Genomic DNA, 5975 nt, shown 5'->3' with positions numbered 1-5975 from the left:
GATAAAGAAAACAAAAAAAAATAATAAAATAATTTTCCTTAATGCAGTACACATCACTATAACATATTTTTAAAATATTAGTTTAATATGATAATAATTTGAATCAATATTATGCCAATAATTATAAGCAGTAATTAAAATAGTAATTAAAATAGTATGTTAATATATAATTTCCTGTGTTAGTTGCTTTTAAAGAGGAAAATATGATTTTAAAAATGGACAAATTTTCTGACAATAATTATAATCAATGTCTTGAATATTATTTGATTTCTTTTTCTTGGAACAAGACATTTTCTTTTCCTATTTTGTTCATTGTCAATTAATTCACAATTAAGGGCAAGATTACCATAATATTACAATGTGTATATAAATACGCACCTTGTCGTGGAAAAAGAGGAGAAAAAAAATAGAGAGATACTCTGAAATAATAGAGATAGAAAGAGTGAGTGAGAGTATAAAGGAAAATAAGTTTTCACGCTAGAAGAACTCTGCCAACAGAAACTACCAAAGAAGAACTAGGGGAGTACTAAAAGCTAAAAAGGTATGTTACGTCTGCACCATTCTTTTTCTCTTTTTATTGTACTTTGAAAGGTTTTTGTTTCTAAAGGTTTTATTTTTTTACTACACACAAATAATGTTTTTTTAAATCATATTTCTTTCCTTTTTCCCACCATTCTTGAAATAAAAAAACGAAATCTTTAAAACCAAAAAATGTCAAATTTTGTTAAACTAAACCTTTTATACCATAACTACGTGATCCTTAATTCTCCATCATAAATGGATATATGTAGAGCAAGGACAACCCTTGTCGGGTTCACTTTTCAAAAATCTCAAACAATTCATAATTAGTTTTAAACAAACTCACAAACCTTTTTCTATATAAAGAACTACGTGATCCCTGATTGTCCATTATAAATGGATATACGTAGGAGCAAAGTCAATCATTGTCGGGTTCATAAAACAAAAAATATTTTTTTGTTTCTTATTAGTTTCTTTATATAATTATTTTTAGGAAAAATTAAATATTTTGAAAAAATCACGTCAACTTTATACATTTAATTAAAGGTACTATCTTTGGGCAGGCGTAGTAGAGTGCTAACACCTTCCCTTATGCGTAACCGATTCCCGAACCTAAAATCTAGTTTTCGTAAACCATGTCTTATTTTATGGTTTTCCATAGTTTTTCCATAATAAATTATGGTGGCGACTCCCAAAATCTTTTTCTCAAACCCGTCTACTTTTCGACTCGTCATCCCGTCGCAATTCTGGTTGCGACACACTCAATGCTTGATCGAACAAAAAAACCTTAGAACAAAAGGGAATTCGTTACCCGACCCTTCCCAAATACTTCTCGCAAACTCGATCTCTTCAATTGATGGATTTAGGGAACGTGAACAAGAAATTAGGGATTTTATGACCAGCGAACTCGACGATAGTGTTCTTGCACAGTGTTGATGGTTTGGTGACCGGAATCATGAACTAAGAAAAGAGAGGATACAAGGAACATGAATAAGAAATTAGGGATTGAGAAGCGTGAAGATGTGGTTAGAGAGGACACGTGAAAATTAGGATATAAGAGATTCGATGACAGGTTCTTTAATTTCGAGTTTGTCACAGTGTCCCATGTATTATGACAGATGCTAAGTTAACAACCATAAAAAAGGTCTACTATGACAGGTCTTCCTAGACCTATCATAATACATAATTTTAATTTGCCACCACGTTGATATATTATGACTAGCCTTCAAAAGTACATCATAATAACTGTGATGGAAGACCATCTAAGACACACATTGGACCTCTTACTAGAGCCATGGCAAAGAGGATTCAAGAGGAAGAAGGAAAACCTACCATTTTGCTTCTATGAAAGGTAATTTACATTAATCATTATTCCCATAATTAAAAGCACATTTTTCTTTGCTTTGTAGGATTAATGAAATTGGAGGAGCAGCTGCCAGCATAGCATTTGAGCACGTGAAAAGAGAGACTTGGAGGGAGAAGTTTGCTGCCAAAGCTATCAAAAAGCTCAGCCAATAACCTAGCTAGCCCAACGTTTCAGAATTGGTGTTGTCTCACGTGTGCTGCTTAGTTGGAATGAGGCATGTTTGAAGCTGAAGCAAATTGGCGCCTTTCTTTTCTTTAATTTCATTTGCTTTTGGATTGAATTTCATTTCAGATTTGAGGCTCTTATTTTCCTATAAATAGGAGACCTCTTCCCCCTTTTGTAAATACTTTTGAGCTTAGTCTAATTGTTGCAGAAATGAAATTCCAGCTTACCTTTGCTCTTGAGTCAACCCAATTCTTCACTTTCTTTCTCCTTACCTCTAGCTTCCTTCCAAAGTAGAAGGCCCTCTGAGCTGAGAGGTTCTAACCCACTCTATTCTTCACCGCAACCATACCATTCTCTGCATAATTCCGCTGCCTTAATTCTACTCACTAGAATGTTTGTTGTTTGGCTTCCTGGTTCAATGATTTTCACCCATAGCAAGCTTCCATCAAGTGGTATCAGAGCTCTGGTTGTCAACGCAAACCATAGCTAAGTGCCTTTCCATTCTGCTGTTTAATTCCAATCCACTTTATGCTATTTTTGTTTCTGTTTTCAGTCTAGTTTGTGCTGTTTTCAATTCTATATTGCTTTTCCAGTCATTCAATTTTAGTTTCCTTTGTGTGCTTTGATAACAGTTAAAAAACTGTTATTTTCATGCTTAAAATTGATATTAAAAGCAACCTTTATACTTAGAAACTAGCTTGAAATCAAGCTTTTATTCATATTTTCAGAAATAAGAGAGCTGGACAGGTTTATGCTTGATTTCAGTGTTTTTGTGCAGGTTTTAAGGTGAATTTAGTGAAAGAAGTGAAGAAGGAGAGAGATGGAATCAGAAAAAACATCAAAAAGTGCAAAAGGAGAAGCCGCAAGTACCGCTCAGCGGCAGTTTACCGCTGAGCGGCACTCAGGAGCTCACGGGAGGACCGCTGAGGGGCAAAATGGTTGCTGAGGGGAAGAAACGACTGACGCACTTACCGCTGAGCGGTACTTTACCACTGAGTGGCACACTTATGGGCTTGGACCTAGATTTTTTGTAATTTTAGAATAGTATATAAGCTTTAGGACGTCCTAGGGTTTGTATCTTTGGCAGAAACAAAGCAAACACTCTCTTCTCCACCCCTTTGAAGGAGGATCTTGGATGGTTGATGGACAAATTTATGAACACCAAATTATGATGTCACAAACTCGTTTTCAATCGGCAAGTATGACCGAATCGTTCAAGTAATAAACTTGGTTAGACCAAGTATCGTTCTTCCCAAAGGACTCACGGCCTAGTTTAGTTATGTGGTTTCTTGATTAACTAAGACTTACAAACGAAATATTTGGAGTTTAATATGCAAGACAGAAAATAAACATGTATGCATGAATTTTGATCAATGGCAAAAAGCAAAAGATAAACACTTTCAATGAAATATAGATATGAATATGTTGTTGGGGGTCAATTTCATCTTATCCACTCTCATATATTTTTAGGAATTCAACAGTCAAATCATCATTGTTAATGCCACTCTCTAATGTACCTTTCCAGAAGGCTTCTCCCTAATCACGAGTTCATACAATTCCTAGCATTCCTAATGATCAGTTCATAAGTACAGGAGCTTAACGACAACCAATATAAAATTGGGAGAAATTCCCCGGATCTAGACTTCCCCGTACGTGCCCGCATCGACAAAACCAATAATCATGCATCGAATGAGTTAAACAATGCAAGCATTAAGCAAAGAGGAAAAACCCTAACTAATGATGAAAGAAAGCATAAGTCTTAATTAAAAGATGTAAAAACAGATTCCATATATGAGAGTTTCACAAGATTACATTGATTCCCCAACAAACATACAGAGTTTAGTTCACCATATTCATGGTGAACCTAAATGAATTACAATGAAAGAATGAAAGAATAAACCCTAAAAAGGTGAAGAGGAAGCCTCAGCATCCAAGATCCTCCTTCAAAGGGGTGGAAGAGAGAGTGTTTGCTTCGTTCCCGCCAAAGATGCCTAACCCTAGGAAACCCTAAAGCTTATATATCATTCGTAAATTACAAAAAGTCAAATCCAAGCCCATTAAAGTGCCGCTCAGCGGTAAAATACCGCTCAGCGGTGAGTGCGTGACTTGTTTTCTCCCCTCAGCGGCCATTTTGCCCCTCAGCGGACCTCCCGCAAGCTCCTGAGTGCCGCTTAGCGGTAAAATACCGCTCAGCGGTGAGTGCGTGACTTGTTTTCTCCCCTCAGCGGCCATTTTGCCCCTCAGCGGACCTCCCGCAAGCTCCTGAGTGCCGCTCAGCGGTAAACTGCCGCTGAGCGGTGACTTCGGCTTCTCCTTTTTGCACTTTTTGTTGTCTTTTCTGATTTCAATTCTCTTCTTCTTCATTTCTTTCACCAAATTCACCTTAAAACCTGCACAAAAACACTGAAATCAAGCATAAACCTGTCCAGCTCTCTTATTTCCAAAAATATAAAGAAAAACATGATTTCAAGCTAGTTTCTAAGTGTAAAGGTTGCTTTTAGTGTCAATTTTAATCATAAAAATAACAGTTTTTCAACTGTTATCACAACCCCAAACTTAAAACTTTGCTTGTCCTCAAGCAAATAAGATGTAACTCAATCTTCAACCAATTCATATGATGGTTTACTCATTCAAAAATCCTCTTTTTCAAGATAAGTAACAACTTCACTCAAACTTATGATCAAGATTTTAATCAAGATGTGCACATGCTTTAGTGTTCACAAAGTCATTTAAATTCCAACAAATGCTATTTTCATGAATGATCATTCAATTAAGCATGGATGTTCATGTTTTCATGTGATATTTCCTCACTAAGTCAAGTGTTTCACTCACACTCAAGTGTATAAGAGATGATCACTCATTCACTCTACTATCACAATGTTACATGAATCAACTTTGCCTTTCATTTTACCACAATCAAAAACATTCACAAGCATGCATCATCACAAGGACTTTTCTATGGCTTATAATGTGGCTGGGCTAACAAGAAAATTGGTTTTTCTGGATCACAAAATCCTTGAGTTAAGAGAATCATAACAACACAATAATCTTATTCTTTCCCAACTTTCTTTTGCCTTTGCATTGAGCTTTGCTTCTTTTTCTTTTCTTTTCTTTTTCTTTGCATATTCTTACTTTTTAGCTCGTAGCTCAATGCTTTTCATGTTTTCCCAACAACCCCAAACTTCAATATTTAACAATACCACACAAGATCTTCTACTTAACTCAAGGTAAAGATTTTTCAATCAAAGGTTTCAGTGTATATTCAAGGCTAAGGGTTCAAAAGGATTGAACACAAAGTGTTCTCTTTTAGTGGGCTAACTTTTACAAATTTGGCCAATAAAAAAGGGTTTCAACAAACAGCCTTGATCATATGATGCAAAACAAGCAATTAATTCAATCATAGAAAACCTGGTGATGGACGAACGCCCGAGAAGCTGACGACCGAAGCTGTGCGAGCTCGATTCGGACTCCTCGAAGCTTCTCCGACGAGTGAAGACGCAGCGGAAATGGACAAAAACTCGAAGAAGAACAAAAACAGAAGATTAAACTCGAATAGAAAACCCTAAAATCATGAACGAACCCTAGAAAAGAGGGAAAACTCAAAATGAACCGATTAATCGGTTCAAACATAAGATTGGAGGAAAACAATCGGTGAAAAGTCTGGATCGAAGGTGAAACAAGGTTTTAATCGGTGGAAATCAAAAGAAATGGTGAAGATGAGGTGCAAATATGGAAGGAGATGTATATTCATGAAGAGGAATGAAACTTACGGAGGAAGAGACGTGGATCTGTGAAGATAGAAATGGAGTAGAGGCTTACTGTGATGATGATGCGTTTGAGAGGGAGAAACCCTAGCAGATGAGGTTTCTTCGAAATGGAAAATGAGAGAAATGTGGATGCAAAAGTGGGAAAATGGAAAGTGATG

Source organism: Vigna umbellata, chromosome 5, assembly GCF_029865625.1.
Source record: "Vigna umbellata cultivar VRB3 chromosome 5, Vumbellata_1.0, whole genome shotgun sequence".
Classification (NCBI taxonomy): Eukaryota; Viridiplantae; Streptophyta; class Magnoliopsida; order Fabales; family Fabaceae; genus Vigna; species Vigna umbellata.
This window is presented reverse-complemented; position numbering follows the sequence as displayed.